The sequence below is a fragment of the Antedon bifida genome, chromosome 2 (assembly GCF_963402885.1).
Source record: "Antedon bifida chromosome 2, ecAntBifi1.1, whole genome shotgun sequence".
NCBI lineage: Eukaryota > Metazoa > Echinodermata > Crinoidea > Comatulida > Antedonidae > Antedon > Antedon bifida.
Genome location: NC_136227.1, coordinates 9,410,553 through 9,428,368, shown reverse-complemented (window position 1 = coordinate 9,428,368; position 17,816 = coordinate 9,410,553). Strand labels below are relative to the sequence as shown.

Sequence of the window (17,816 nt, the reverse complement as noted above, 5' to 3'; positions counted from 1 at the left end):
ATGTCGCAACAACAGTGGGGCGTAACTGTTGTCAAGACAGAACCTGCGCTGTTGGTATGTGCAGAGGACAAATTTGCGTTATTACGGTTTTGTAATATTATTGTTTTCTTTTTTTGTTTACTACAAATAATATAGCAATAGAGAGATAAAAGCAACATTTGCATTTTCCCCGTGTTTAAAGTTATAGCTAAAGCCTTATACTAAATAGTGTATGTGGTAAACTTTTAAATATTTCCCTCCGAGTTTTTGACAGATGTATGATACCCAACCTAAATCACACATTGTGCGCGGACCTTATTTTTCTATGCCGTCCCCCCGATGAGCGCCAAATATAATTTTTTAAAATCACTGTATTTTCACCTAAATCTGAAATAAAATAAAATCAAACTATACACAGTTTGTAGGAAATGATATTCAATAACTTACTGGCGCTACTTGAATAAAACGGATGTTTAATGTTGACATTTTGATTAGCAAAATTGTAAACGATAAATAACCACAGTATGCTCTACTACGTGCAAACTAACTCAAAGGTCAATAATTGTTACGTCATCAAAAGAAGCGATGATCGCCATCGTACCTAGAAAGTTCAGTAGGACATGCGCAGATTATAATTTTTGTGTTGTGATTCATATTATTATATTCACATCATTATTTTTTTTCATTCATTTGTTTTCGGGTATACAAAATATACGATAACAAAAAAACACAAAGGCTAATATTGCTTCTAAAAAAATATCTCAAATATTTAAAAGTGTAAATAAATCAGCAATAAAGTCTTTAGTAGACTTGAGAAAACAATTAAAATAAAACGTTATTTACAATCATATCAAAATTTATCTCTTCCTAAAGTGATTTAGATTCTAGTCTAAAATTGAGTCGTGTGATTTAATATTTATTTTAATTTAGGCATCTTCAAGTACGGAATATTTAGCATATTGAGAACAATAATTATATGGCATAAAATTGGAAATGTTGAATCATAATGGTTTTCCACACTTTTTTCCTTGTTTTATATTACACTTACCAATACATTACTATACAATTAAAACACATCGGAAAAGAAAATAGAAAAATAAAACATTTACAATCACATTAAAATCAAGCGCGCCGATTGTCATGAACTTGTGTTTTAACATTCATTTCCAGTATATTAGTCTACTACATTGGTTTATCTGCTCCATTTCAAACAATTATGAAAAACGAATAAATGGATGTTCAGGGCGAAATGCGTTTCCAAAATAAATGGTGGCATATAAAAAGCTGAATGGTCTATTACGTGTACGGCCAGAGACATTTTTAATATAATATAGCGAAATTAATGAACAGTCAAATTCAAAATTTAAAATATTATATAAAAAAAACATATCAGATATCGTTCGACGATTGCTGAACAGAATTAATGGAACCAAATAGTTCCATGGGACAATTAAGACGGGAATCGTGCAAACTTCCGTTGAACAGCGTCAATTCGACGGGCCTGAATTGAATTGAAAATTACGGAACAATATTTAAGATGAGGACGATAGATTTGTATAATTATTTGGGCATATCACTACAATACTTGGCCACATCGCAATTTTTGTCAAACTAGTTTGATAGTGTAGAAATACTTTTATTGAGTTGACTTTATTTCGAGTTCACAGTTATAGTAAATAAATCGGAATAAAAGTCAATGTTACATTTCTTTAAATGCATTGTTTCAGTGCTAAATTCAACATTTCATATCAAATTATGTGTTTTAGAAATGTTTTTAATTTAAACATACATTACATAATAAGGAAATTGACCGATTTATTCTATGTCTATTCATGGATTAAAGAATAGAAGGATATGCATCGACGGTGACATCAAACGATTTTACAACGCGCTTGCCTATACTAAAGCACTGCTGCCAATCAAACAAACACGCTCATTGAACTCCGTGTCTCTAACCGCGGCCCTCTGTAAAACGCTGCGAATCAACTGTTACCTTTTTTGAGACCAAAACGTAACCATGTAGAAATCGTATGCGCAGTCTGAATGTTCTATTGACATGTCTGCGTCGATGATTAATTGACAACAACAATATATTGCTGAATAATTCTGTTTTAGTTTCATCACAATCGGACTACGAAAAGTTCACTTTCTTACGACTAGTAATTTTAAGTAGTTAGTAATATTAATAAAATATGCAATTTTTATATTTGAATTATCATTATTTGCCTGCCATCTTCTGTCATTAAAAATTGCGTTAATCTATAGAATATTAAATTATGCATTTGACCATGTATGTTGTTAGCGTGGCCGGTGTTCACCCATACAACAATCGTGTTTTTAATATATGGCTAAGCAGTGGTTTCTTCATAAATCTCCTTAATTATCGATGTGATTATATTTAAATTGTAGTGCCTGGTGATTGGCTAGTGGTTATGTCATCCACACCACATCCAATCATCGGGTCTAATTGAATGAAAACAGCGATCCCTGATCCGGGATTGGCTGGCTATGTATAGTTGCGATTCGTTACCTAGCGGTCGTTTTGAAAAGTACACGCAGGGCAAACTTAATCACGAAAAAACGAAGTACCTATTATTATTCACACAAGAAGTAAGACAACGGTGAGTATATAGATCATGATTACACGTTGTATCTACTACACTTAAGATTAGCCTAGGCCTACCTAGGCAGTATCAATGTCGGCAAATCATATGGTTTACTAGTAAGCCTAGAAGAAAAGGCCTAGGCCTAGTATCCTTGCTGATTTTGTAATTTTACATGTAGGGCTAGGCTAGGCCGATACAACAATATTGTCTCAGATGTAGGGCTACTACAGGTCATAAAATGCTACTTTAATGTCATAAAAACATTAGCGTAGATCAATCGCGGCAGAAACCTATACTAATTACAATTATAGCATTTACAATTCCTCATCAGAAAGGTTATAACTAAATTTGTCGTATAAATTGTTCGTCGCCGTTGTTGCTAGCGCTAAAACATCATGCCACCAAAGAACGCGCGAAAGAAGCGTAGCCAACAAGGTTAGATGTCGTTGCACATGTGCAGTAAACAATATATTAGGCACGCGACCGTTTCGTTGTTACCATGCGGTTAATTAAACTGATAACATTGTGGGCGGTCCGCGGTCTGTCGGCGAGAGTCAAGGAACCCTTGATCTCACGTCGATGCATATCCTTCTATTCTTTAATCCATGGTCTATTGGACTATGTTTTTTCGAGATCGGTGCGTAATTTTACCACCTTTGATTTTACTCAACATAGAGGGCGCATTAATTGTAAACGGTTGTTGATTGGTCAGAAGTTTTTCATCGACGTGTCTGGTTGGTTGTTCGATAGAAAATCGTTATCGAGATAGAAAAAGGTCAGTGTCAAAGGTCAATAAATATTTAAATAAATAATATAATAATAATATTTACGTTCACTTTTGGACAAAAAAGTTTATTAGATCAAATATAAATATATAGGCCCTAAGCAATTTGCATTTATTTTTTTGTCTCTAAGATTATTACAGAGATATAAGAAAAGTTCAAAATGCCAGAAATGGTAGTTGCAGCCATTTTTGGACAAAATGTTGTATTAGAGTGAATATAAATATATAAGTTGTGAATTATTTGACACTAAAATGAACCTCGTAACACCAGCCATTACGAAGATATAAGCTATTTCAATATTTTGGCCCATAAAAGACCCCCCACGGGGTTACAGATTGGGCAACAAAGTTTTTCTGGTTTATTTTGACCCACTAAAGATATTTAGACAAGTTGCCAACTTTCATCACAAATTGCAGATGGGACCCTATTTTATGACATCTTTGAACCTGACTATTTATGTGTTTTTGATACCATAAGGAACATTTTTCAACTTGGTGTCCAAATTTTTAATGCATTTTTCACCCATTGATGATATCAAGCAAATGTTATTAACACACTTTAGTGGTAAATTTAACTGAGATATATTTTTCCTTCCAAAAACAAGTTAAAATCAAATCAAACTTTTCAATCGTCGCAACGCGTCAATACATCGGTACATCACTTATCGCCATAATTTAAAGTTTAAAAGTATCATGGACATTTTCAACATATGCAATTATCACCGAACACATAATAAGGGAAGAAGAAAAACAACTGCTGACACTACTGTGTTAATGATTAAGATGTACAATTTTTTTTAGAATTGGTTAGCAAAACTAAATTTTGGGTGTATACTGTTTATCATGTAACAATGGAGAAATTATCAATAGAATTGTACATTGATGAGCATGACTCAGATTCCTTCTACTTTTCTCCATAGTGTCAGCAGTTGTTTTGTTCGTAATATTGATAATTACATATGTTGAAAATGTCTAAATTTTGACAACCTGTCTCTCCATGATACTTTTAAACTTTAAATTATTTTTAATAAACAAATAATACATTTAAATTAGCATACATTATTTCGCATATTTATATACTCAAATAAATAATAAACCCATTTCTATTCTTTATAGAATCATATTCTTTCATATTTTAAAAGCTCTGGTGTGGTGTTCGATCTGCTGTTGTTCAATACTCATTATTCTCCTGTTAAAGGCACTATGGGCATGCCATACGTACATTTGTGATGATTTGTACATGGTGATAAGTGATGTACCGATGTTTTGACGCGTTGCGACGATTGAAAAGATTTGATTTTAACTTGTTTCTGGAAAGAAAAATATATCTCAGTTAAATTTACCACTAAATCGTGTTAATAACATTTTCTTAATATCATTTTATATCATAAAACCCTACAAGGCCCTACCGGGCAAATATTAGCATGTCATTAGCATATCATTATAAACTAGTCCAGTGATATCGTGCAGAATTCAAGTCAAAGAAATATGCCTATTGCATAGGAACGTCTCTCCCCGTCTGGTTTATAGTAGAGTAAATTATAGAAACTGAAATATTAATCAGACAAATATGTAGCCAATATGAAACATGTATTATACTGTATAGTATTTTCATTATTACGCTTTCTAAAAAAGTCATCATTGTACTATATTATTACTATGGTTATATGCTTATTGATTATTGACTCAATAAAGTTCTCAAGTATAACATTAATTTGTTTCACAATATGGGAATTATTATGATAATTGTAACATGGATATAACATCATACGTTATAAGATAAACCTGATTAATTATCCATTTAATAAGTCACACACACAAGTCATAAATCAGTATATTTGATCCAAAAGAAAAAAAAATACAAAGCAAAAAATAGACAAAAGGACCAGGGAGACTTCCATTAAGGCCAAAAGCCGCATGCATGGAAGCCACCCGAACATTTTAAATAATATATAATTCTGTATATAATATAATTTAATATAATTAAAAAATAAGTGTGCCTTTTTACACAGTACCTATTTTATTCCAGGGTTTAAACCAGCATATCTGGTGCAGTGAAGCTACATGGTTGTGATGGGTTTGATGTCACTAGTCTTGCTACACCTGGGGAATGCTTATCAGCTGCTGCCAATCCTGATACTGTGGCAATCTTAGAAGACCTTGTAAACCATTGGTGTAAAGAGGTTAACAGGTATTAAATAAATTAGATGAAATAATTCTTTCCAGCATTAAGGTATTATAAAAGAGAGTTTGTATAATTGTTATACACATTTTTGCTACTTGAACACATCCATGGGACATCAAAATGACTGAAATTGTACAGGGACGATTTTAAACTAGAATTGAAATAATCTGCCATCTTTGATCCAATGGCAGCCAAACTAGTTTCTTAATTCTCCACTTTCCCTCACAGCTGTGTTTTTAATTTTGTTTATATACAAAGTTTTGCTATTTACACAGTAGTCTAGTATAGTTTCTTTTATTCTCTTACCTTTCTGTGAAATAGATCAAATGTTATTAAATATAAAGTAATTTGTAAAACAAACCAAACACACAAAAAAAAAACAACCCAACCGTGTGGATCCAAAAACCATGTGACTGGTGTTGCGTAAGTAAAAATCATAATAAAAATCATAATATCTGTGTAATGTTTAGGTTGTAGATGTTGAACACCCAGAACTGATATGAATGATGTAGACCTAGGCTACCCCTTGAGCCTAGGGTACTAGCCTAGCCTCTTCTTTACTTCATTTTGTTAACTCTTGTTCGTAAAAACATATGTTATTCGACTTCGTTTTATATTGATTTGATTTGTTCCTATTTTAGAAACCATAACAAAGTTAAATCAGTTTGGATTAAAAAAAATCTTGTTCTCTTATTAGGTGACAGTGAATGCCCAACGTTTATGATATACTGTAGCACATTGATACTGTCTAAGACGGAATCAGGCTCAATAGCTATAACCCCTTCTCTGATTTTAACTTTTCAGGAGCATTTTTAATTCCCTATGCAGTCATGCTATTCGTTGCTGGCCTGCCAATGTTCTTTTTAGTTTTAATGGACTGGGGCAGCTGGAAGCTGGCACCATTGTTTCGAGGTATAAGTTTATAACTTATACTATTATGTATTTTTTTAAATCTATTTGTTGTGTAGCTGATTGCTAACATTGAAGACATCGAATCTCAGGTATCAGAGGGTGATGTATCTCAAGAAAGCACAAAATCTGTGCTAGAAACATGCAACCTAAAAATTGAGAAAGAGACCGATTCCTCATCAGACCAGAAAGCATTATCCTACATCAATGATGAGCAGGTCAGAGAGGATCAGATGGCTTCTGGGACATCTCAGGACCCAATTCCAAAAGACAAGAGTCTATCTGAAGGACAAAGTACTGAAAATAGCACCTCGAGTCATGGAACCTGGGACAAGGAAACGCAATATATGGAGATTTCCTTATGTTTTACGAAAATGGTGGCAGTAAGCATCTTAATTTGTTTGGTTTATTATTTAAAAACTTTATCTTTATAAACATATATATAAATCCAAAGGCAAATTACTGAAAAAATGACAATGCTGTGGGTATCAGTGGCTGGATCTCAATGGAGATAAAAAAAAAAAAGCGAAAAGCTAAATCAAAACGAAAAAGTTAAACAGCCAGAAAAGTTAGCAGAGCTTTCGGGCAACACTAGCCCTTCATCAGTGCAAGGAATTTGGATAACGTCATAGTATAAGAACTGGCAAGTGCTGCCTGGGTGGACAGGAATAAAAGAAATACAACAAAAGGAGACAGGGTGGAGTCTGAATAAGAGTAGAAAACAAAGAAGGTAGCTTGGTAGAGATATAAACAATTTTGGAATGAAACTAAAAAACAGCTTAAATGGTGGTTAATATTGAAACTTAAATTATATATATATAAATCATACTGTAAATTATAGAAACAGTGCTCATATTCGGAACATGATCTCATAATCGCGTCGAGCATAGCTCATTGGCGAAAGTTCCGTATTTTTTAGTTGTATGAAATGCTCGACGCGATTATGAGATCATGTTCCGAATATGAGCACTGTTTCTATAATTTACAGTATGATTTATATATAATTTTCACAGTGCTACACAACACAATTGATTTATATATATATATATAAATAAATGAAAGACGCTAGTAAATTACCAACTGAACATTTTATTGCAATACAGGCTGTTTCATGAGTATGAACTCAATCTTCAGGTGCTTGGCTCTGAATGATAGTCACAAGTGAATACAATGTTACTATGGGTAGCTACGACGGTGCTGAAACATGCGAGTTAATTGGTCTGTTTCTGTTAGCCAAACTGGAACCCAAGTACGGTAATAACATAGGATTGTACAGGGATGACGGACTCGCGGCATTTAATGAAACTCCTCATGTTATTGAAAAAATAAAAAAAGATCTCTGCAGCACATTCAAACAACATAATCTAAAGATAACGATCGAAGCGAATAAGAAAATTATAAACTACCTAGATGTAACGCTTAATCTCAACGATGGAAGCTATAAGCCTTACTTAAAGGAAAACAACAAACCACGCTACGTTCATTGCAAAAGTAATCATCCAGCATCAATAATTAAGAACATCCCTGAAGGCATAAACAAAAGATTATCAAACATTTCTTCGAATGAAACTGTTTTCAATGAATCAAAGAAACCGTACCAAGAAGCCTTGTATGAAAGTGGATACGACCACAATCTGAAGTACAACCCGACCAATACCAGCGCGCAAAATAACGTGAAGAAGACAAGGAAAAGAAATATCATCTGGTTCAACCCGCCTTACAGTGCCAACGTGAAAACCAAAATAGGGCACGAGTTCTTAAAGACTGTAGATGAATGTTTTCCACATAACCATGAGCTAAGAAAAATATTTAATAGAAACACCATTAAAATCAGCTATAGTTGTATGCCTAATATAGGGTCTGTAATATCGGCCCAAAACAAAAATGTATTACGTAATGATATGCCCTGTGATAACATCAAGCAATGTAACTGTCGAAATGAATGCCCATTAGATGGGAAATGCCTAACCAGTGGTGTTGTTTATCAGGCTACAGTAACAACAAATGATGATGATAAAGTTGAAACATACGTCGGACTAACCGAAAACACATTTAAATGCAGATATAACGCACACAATAGTTCATTCCGTAATGTTAAATACAAAAACAGCACAGCGCTTAGCCAGTACATCTGGAAGCTAAAAGATGATAACATAAAGTATAACATTAAATGGCGAATAATAAAGAAGTGTAAACCATATTCCAATGTTAACAAACGGTGTAATCTATGCTTACAAGAGAAGTATTATATCATATGCAAGCCTGAAACCAGCTCACTTAACCATAGGAACGAATTAGTTAGTGCATGTAGACATAGTTTCTATTAAGGTATCAGTAATTTAGATAATAAGAATTTGGTTAACAATAGACTGTCCAGGAAATAGAGATGTGTTGTACTTGCTAATTAGCATACTATTGTTCACATAAACAGTTTGCTTTACAACTTCATTATAGCTTTTTGTATTCACTTGTGACTATCATTCAGAGCCAAGCACCTGAAGATTGAGTTCATACTCATGAAACAGCATGTAGTGCAATAAAATGTTCAGTTGGTAATTTACTAGCGTCTTTCATTTATTTATATTTGGCTCTACATTTCGAGCACTTTCGCTTTCATGATCTGCGTTATATATATATATGGATATAGTTTTTACCAGTATTGTAGCCTACTACAGCTGTACCCTAAATATTATTGAGAGAAATAAAACACAGACATCACTATATGATTGTTACAATCTATTATTTAGAGTCTAATAAGATACTTCCAACCATGTTATAGAGTAGAACTCAGAGATACTTCAGGATTCAACAAAGTGAACTGAAATTTCAGTTTCCACCATCAGATCTGGTTGAATGGGTAAGAATATATAATATTGTAATGTGAATAGAGTAAATGCTAGTTTACATGAGTGTTTGCATCTAGTGTCTTGAAAGATATTGGTCCTTAAAAAACACTTTCAAAATCTGTAGTAAATAAAATCAATTATGAATAATTCTAATAAACGTATACTGTACTATGAACAAATAAATATTGTTATTAATTGGTCACAGATGGTCAAAAGACAAAAGTCTGTCTGAAGGACAAAGTAATGAAAATAGCACCTCGAGTTTTGGAACCTGGGACAAGAAAACGGATCAGCAGAGGATTTCGCCAATGTTTAGAAGTAAATTCAGTTTTCGAACTTTTTGCAATTTTGGAGAAATTTAAAGTCCAGTTCGGTCTTCTTATGTCTTTTTATATTTTTTTCCCACTCCTGTAGGTCATTAAACTTTTCTTTGTAGATCAAAAAAATGATGGTTTGAAATCCAAAATTATAAATAATGAATAAAAACAACACTACATTTTAATGTTACTGCACCATGACCGGAAACTCATTTAAAATTTCGCCAGTTTTGAATAAAATATTTTGGTCTTTTTTTTCTATATGAATGTATTTTGTTAATTCTTTATTCTTGAGCTCCAGTGAATACTGTTCCGGCGAGTTCTTATATGGGAGCTTCAAAGTTCTGGAGAACAGAGTGGTGTAAATGGTTCCACTGCTTTTCTTCTTTTTTTTGTTGTATTTTAGGCTATTTTATGGATCATGTTTTTGTGTAAAGTGCTTAGAAACATTGTATTAGGCGTTAAGACTAACATAATTATTAATATCATTATTCACTTGGAATTTGTAAGCCAACTCCAGAAACCGTTTAGGCTATGATCTCTCTATGGTTTCCTATTCTTTATTCCTGAAGAATCATTATTTTTAAACTAAGACGGTGCATTCCTTATACCTTATGCAACCATGCTGTTTTTAGCTGGACTTCCCATGTTCTTCATGGAGCTTTGCCTTGGACAGTACTCCAGCAGTGGACCAGCAACTGTCTGGAGGATCGCTTCAATGTTTAGAGGTAAATCCAAAACGCTAAATAATGAATAAAGATAACACTAAGGGGACACCTTTGGGACCAAAAAAAGTGTCCCCTTATTTATATATTTCCATTGTTCATGTCATGGGAAAGTGTCTCCTTAATAGGGATGTCCTCTAAATAGGGGTGTCCCACTAATTGTCTCAATTTTATCATTTCACATTGTTAGATTGAATGTTACTGCATCATGATGGGAAAATTTAAAATCTGTTTATACGTTTTTCCAGTTTTGTATCAAATGTTTTGGTCGCCCTTTCATGACATGTTTTTTTTCTTTATAAATGTGTTTTGTTAATTCTTTATTCACTTCTCTTTGGCTACGGTCTTTGTTTCCTATTCCTTCCTGAGGAATAATTGTTTTCAAACTTAGTTTTGTTGTTGTTATGTATAGGAATGGGTTACGGAATGGTGCTGATTTCAGCTTTTATCGGCCTTTACTACAATGTGATCATAACATACATATTGTATTACATGTTTGCTTCATTCACTAACAAACTGCCCTGGATCGGATGTAACAACCCTTGGAACATGGACATGTGTAACAGCATCTACGACGAGTGTCTGAGCACTGGTAACAAGATCATGACGGTGAACAACACATGTGTTGGTGTCGACCAGAAGAACAACTTGACTTTTACAGTATTGGACTCGACACACTAGGAGAAATAGATCTAAGTAACTACATCGATCAATTGAAGTCAAAACAGAAACTTCCCAGCGAAGAGTATTTCAAGTAATATAGTTCTTATTTTATAAAGAGTTGAAAATTGATGTTGTCTGATTAGATTACTGTTTTATCAGTGATACCACAGAGTAACTCTAAACATGTACTTTTTTTACTTGAGAAAAAAATAGAAATTAAAAATATAGAATATGCTTTCTAAAATATGATGGCTAGGTAATAGATCAAGTACTATGTTCATATTGTACTTACGAACATTAGCCATTGACATTCATAAAATCAACTTTGATGAATTGAAACAGGGATCAGCTCAGAACTTGAAATGTCAAATGGTTGCAAAAACTCACTAATTTTATTTTAGGAATGCTGTCCTGCATGAGGCATCTGGGATTGGTGAATTGGGCACTGTTTTTTGGCCATTACTAAAGCTGTCTTGTCTTTGCTTGGTTCATCATCTATTTCTGTCTTCAAAAAGGCATTAAATCTTCAGGAAAAGTAAGCAATGCAATATATTATAATAATTAAATCTTTACATTTAATGGGAGAAAACATCTCTCAATGTCTATAGGTTTAATCTCATATAAATAGATGTTCAGTTTATTTAATGAATGTGGTCGGATACTAGGGAATTGCATGTAAGGTTTTTATTTATAGTAACCAATAAATGTATATGGTTAGTGTAAAATGACATTATGTTTGACTATCATGTTTTATATAGATGGCAATGGTATACCGTACTTCAGAGCGACATTCCCATACATTTTATTGGTACTTTTCTTGATACTTGGACTGACATTGGAAGGTAGTTACGGCATTAAGTTCTTCCTCACCCCACGCTGAGAAATCCTCTATGAACCAAAAGTAAGTTTGTTAAATCAGGGAGGTATACCTCCCTGGTTAAATCTCTTTATTATTGTGGGTGTGGATATTGTCATTCATCTAGGTAGTATAAAGTTTAGAAGGATACATCTATTCAACTGGACTTGCTTGTTAATAATATAACAGCAACTTTGGGATATCACATGTAAAATATGTGATACATTGGGTATGTTATCTGATTATAACTAAATCTGCTCTCAACGTTTATGGTTGTAAATATTCATCTTGTAGTACTAATAGTACTATGTACTGAATTTAGAAATTACCTTAGAACAAACTGTTAGTGACACTACTAAAATGTCTCATGCTTTTATGATGGTGCTATTTTATTACAGTATTGTTTTGATGTGGTTTATAAACAACTAGAAATCATGTATTACCATACAACAGCTATGAAACCATCCTTTAAAATCGTATAAAAATTGAACAATAACTTTTTGAGTAATCCTGCTAATGAACAAATATAGAAAGAAACAAACACTTTAATGCAGGCCCAGTTTGGAGCTCTCCTCATACATAGTTCTGGTGGTGGAACAACTCTTTCTAATAATTACTTCAAAATGGAGGTACACACAGGAAGTACACACAGCTTGTGTGCTCATTAGAGAGAACCCAGTTCATCCTTCCTCATAAATAAGGGGTTACAATAATGGTGTTCTGGTTCTTGTCAGCATGAAGCCATGGTGCCGCCTGACCTTTCAATTTCAAATAAACATTTTATTTTCTTACTTCATTATTTAAAATAAGATGAAGATGGCACTTGACAATACACACAAATACAAATAATCACCATTTCATTATTTTTTTAGGTATGGCTGGATGCAGCAATTAAGATTTTCTTCTCCCTTAGTACATCATTTGGTGGATTACTGACATTGTCCTCATACAACAAGTTTCACAACAACTGCTGTGAGTAAATCACTGTTTTATATTTTAAACTAAAATATTTTGCATATGTTAATATTGAAAAAATTTGACCATCTGGTTGGAACCAAATATCTATTCGGCACCTAGAAAAATACTATTATTTATTAACTTGGAAGAAATATTCTATTGACGGAATCTGACAGGAATTGCTTTCATTTTGCGAAGACCAATGCCAACTCAATGTGTCATCGGTCCATCAAAACTGGGTCAAGGGTTGGAGCTAAAAAACACATATCCAATATCCCTGCATAAGTACAATAAATTAACATCAACATAGCTTGGTTTTCGACGTCGGAAATTTTGTTTAATTGTTTTTTCACCATGCAAACCTTTTATTATTATTATTACATGATAAACTTATATAAAAATAATAATATATATATAATAATAATTTAGCGTTTTCACAGCCATGACAGTAATAAATAAGATTACCTTTACAGTGATGCCGTATTAATAGCCCTAGCCAATTGCATGACCAGTGTATTCGGTGGAGTTGTTATCATTTTCATCCTGGGCTTTATGGCTATAATGAACTGGGACGAGAAGTCTGTGAAGTAGTAGACCAAGGTGTGAACATTTGTAGGCTATGAATTTGTAAAACACTCATAATTAATGGGATCACTTGAGGTGGTCAAGAAAGAGGGAGCATTTACAAAATCAATCAATCAATCAATCGATTTTAAAGCGCCATTCCAATGATCATTGCTCTTGGTGTTGTGAAAAAGCAAATCAAAGTGCAAAAATTGAGAAATAGACCGATTCCTAATCAGACCAGAAAGTCTCAATTCATTCCTCCATCAATGATGAGCAGGTCAGAGGGGACATCTCAGAACCCAAAAGACAATAGTCTGCCCGAAGGACAAAGTACTGAAAACAGCACCTCGAGTTGTGGAACCTGGGACAAGAAAACGGATTTTCTGTTGTTTTGTCTGAAGAAAGAGACCGATTCCTCATCAGACCAGAAAGACTCATTTCATTCCTCCATCAATGATGAGCAGGTCAGAGAGGATCAGATGGCTTCTGGGACATCTCAGGACTCAAAAGACAAGAGTCTGTCTGAAGGACAAAGTAATGAAAGCAGTACCTCGAGTCGTGGAACCTGGGACAAGAAAACGGATTTTCTGTTGTCTGTCTATGGGGTATGCAATATATGGAGATTCCTAATCTGTTTCACGAAAATGGTGGCAGTAAGCATCTTAATTTTTTGGTTTATTATTTAAAATGTTTATAAATACTGTATATATATGGATAGTTTTCAGCAGTACTGTAGCCTACTAGAGCTGTACCCTAAATATTATTGAGATAATAAAAAAACCACAGACACCACTATATGATTGTTACAATCTATTATGTATTTTTTAAAATCTATTTGTTGTGTAGCTGATTGTTAACATAACATTGAAAACATCGAATCTCAGGTATCAGAGGATGTATCTCAAGAAAGCACAAAATCAGTGCTAGATACATGCACCCTTAAAGCTCAGGTACAGGCATGAATTTTGAATATAATATCTGGTTAATTGTACATAAATCAAATATTTGTAACAGAAATCAAGACGAAAAAAACATGAATTTCTCTTAAAATGGTCAAATACAAAATTTGGAAAAATTCTGCTATAAAAACCAGGAAGACTTTTTTTCAGTAGTTAGGTAGTTGAACCTAATGTAATAACATGTCTGGTGACTCCCTAGAAGGTGAAAAAAGATGGTGGATATACGGTGGATAATTTTTGCTATAGCATGAAAATAAAAATCTGAAGTTGAATAAAAATACCAGAAATGTAAAATTCAAGTTATATTACCTATATTTAGTCATCTGATGACATTTTTTACCAAACCGTTTATTTTTTTATAGCTTTTTAAAATTCCTCTCTATTTACAAAATGTGTGTACAAAAGAATAGAGACTTTACTGTGTAATTTGAACTATCCCCCCACTGATAAGAAAGTGCTTATTTTCAACAAGCTCGTGTAACAAAAATAAAATCCCAAAAATTATGAAACATAGGGGAAACTATAGATCGATAATTATTGGAATGTATGATCAATAGAAATTTTTTGCCCGCACCTGGCCTTTAAAATTGAAAAATAGACCGCTTCCTCATCAGACTAGAAAGTATTTATCCTCCATCAATGATGACATTACAACATAACAGTAGTTAAATTCACTTTGACCAAAAATATTTGAAACATAATTCAAGGAAAAAATAGTCAACTGAAAGCCCATTGGCCAAGTTTTACAACTTTTTAGTTTAAATTAAATTATTTTTTAATAATAATAATCACTTTTTTTTTCTCTATGATATATTGTATTAATACTTCAAACTTTCATGTTTTGGGGAACCTCTTTCATAAAATTAACTTTTGTTAATATTATGTAATAATTGTAATGGTATTTCACCAATGCACTATAACAATGATTGTGATTTTAGTTCACCCTCATGGAGACGATTATGACATTCATTATGGGTTTCTTTCTAAATCTGAGAAGGAACAAAACCAAAGGTTCTCTTAGCCACCTGTACAATGATGTGCCTCGCCTCTCTCATCTGTGTCACAGGTATTTTGGATTTTTACAAATGTAGAAAGTGTTAACATATAATATAAATAGTCTGTTAAAACTAGCTTAACCAAAAGAGTAGCAGTAGAGCCTAAAAGAGAGAAAAAGAATTGTGAGAAATTTTACCTTTAGGTGTAGACAGGAGATCACTGAAAATATTCCCATGACTATCAGGAGGCTTAAATGATTTCTCTTTACAGGCTGGAGTATACTGGGTGATTCTATTGGACTCCTATCAGCTAATTTCGTCATGTTGACATTTGCCACCATGGAATGCATAATTGTATGCTGGGTGTATGGCCGGCTATGACAGATTATCTTTTCCATCATGGGCTATATGACTAATGAACTTGGACGAGAAGTCAGTGAAGTAGTAGACCAAGGTATTAACATTATGTAGGCTATAAATTTGTAAAATACTCATAATTAATGGGATCACTTGAGGTGGTCAAGAAAGAGGGAGCATTTACAAAATAAATCAATCAATCGATTTTAAAGCACCATTCCAACGATCATTGCTCTTGGCGTTGTAAAAAATAAAATCAAAGTGCAAAAATTGAGAAATAGACCGATTCCTAATCAGACCAGAAAGTCTCAATTCATTCCTCCATCAATGATGAGCAGGTCAGAGAGGATCAGATGGCTTCTGGGACATAGTAAGGACAAAGTAATGAAAATAGCACCTCGAGTCTTGGAACCTGGGACAAGCAAACGGATTTTCCGTTGTTTGTCTGGAGTATGGAGATTTCCTTATCTGTTTTACGAAAATGATGGCAGTAAGCATCTTAATTTTTTTGGTTTATTATTTAAAAACTTTACCTTTATAAACATATATATATGGATATAGTTTTCACCAGTACTGTAGCCTACTAGACCTGTACCCTAAATATTATTGAGAATGAGAGAATAAAAAAACCACAGACAACACTATATGATTGTTACAATCTATTATGTATTTTTAAAAATCTATTTGTTGTGTAGCTGATTGCTAACATAGAAGACATCGAATCTCAGGTATCAGAGGGTGATGTATCTCAAGAAAGCACAAAATCTGTGCTAGATACATGTACAGTACCCTCAAAATTGAGAAATAGACCGCTTCCTCATCAGACTAGAAAGTATTTATCCTCCATCAATGATGACAACATAGCAGTAGTTAAATTCACTTTGACCAAAAATATTTGAAACATAATTCAAAGAAAAAATAGTCAACTGAAAAGCCCATTGGCCAAGTTTTACAACTTTTTGGTTTAAATTAAATTATTTTTTAATAATAATAATCACTTTTTTTTTCTCTATGATATATTGTATTCATACTTTAAACTTTCATGTTTTGGGGAACCTCTTTCATAAAATTAACCTATCTTTTGTTAATATTATGTATTAATTGTAATGGTATGTCACCAATGCACTATAACAATGATTGTGATTTTAGTTCACCCTCATGGAGACGATTATGACATTCATTATGGATTTCTTTCCAAATCTGAGAAGGAACAAACCAAAGGTTCTCGTAGCCAGCTGTACAATGATGTGCCTCGCCTCTCTCATCTGTGTCACTGAGGTATTTTTACAAATGGAGGAAGTGTTAACATATAATATAAATAGTCTGTTAAAAATAGCTTAACCAAACGAGTAGTAGTAGAGCCTAAAAGAGAGAAAAAGAATTGTGAGAGATTTTACCTTTAGGTGTAGACAGGAGATCACTGAAATATTTGGATCCATGATTATCAGGAGGCTTAAAGAATTTCTCTTTACAGGCTGGAGTTTACTGGGTGATTCTATTGGACTCAGCTAGCTTTGTCATGTTGACCTTTGCCACCATGGAATGTGTAATTGTAAGCTGGGTGTATGGCTATGAGAGATTGAAGGAAGACATCTCCACCATGATTGGTTCTGCAATAGTTAACAACAAACTCTTCAATTACTGGCGTGTCTGTTGGTGCTTTATCACACCAGCTCTGCTCAGTGTGAGTAAACTTTAATTAATTTTCGCCAATTTCTGCAGACATATTTGGTGATCCCCCTTCCCATCAGGTTAGAGCAGAAATCATGAATAATGCATGAGCCTAATTATTTTCAAAATAGCTGACCTTTTCCTAAATCTCAACCATTTAAAAACACAGATGATGTTGATGGGCATTGAACCCAGGGCTCCAGTTCCTTAGACTGAAGCCTACACCACATTTGTCTTGGCGAAACTTGTTGACACAAACTATTTGATTATATCCATGCTTATATAGCACCCCTATAATGTCATAATTTATGCCATATTTCTGTCATAACTTGATGTGATAGGAGAAAAAAATAATGCTGGGGCATCAGGCCCTCCATTCGGCAATTCCTTGGACCACCTATGTCGACTTGGCTTTTCTATGATTGTGTTAGTTATACTGC

The 17,816-nt window shown here is 33.4% G+C and overlaps 1 pseudogene; it reads left to right on the top strand.

Moving 5' to 3' along the window:
- Positions 1–16,411, top strand: LOC144858718 (sodium- and chloride-dependent glycine transporter 1-like; annotated as a pseudogene).
- The last annotated feature ends 1,405 nt before the right edge of the window (positions 16,412–17,816 follow it).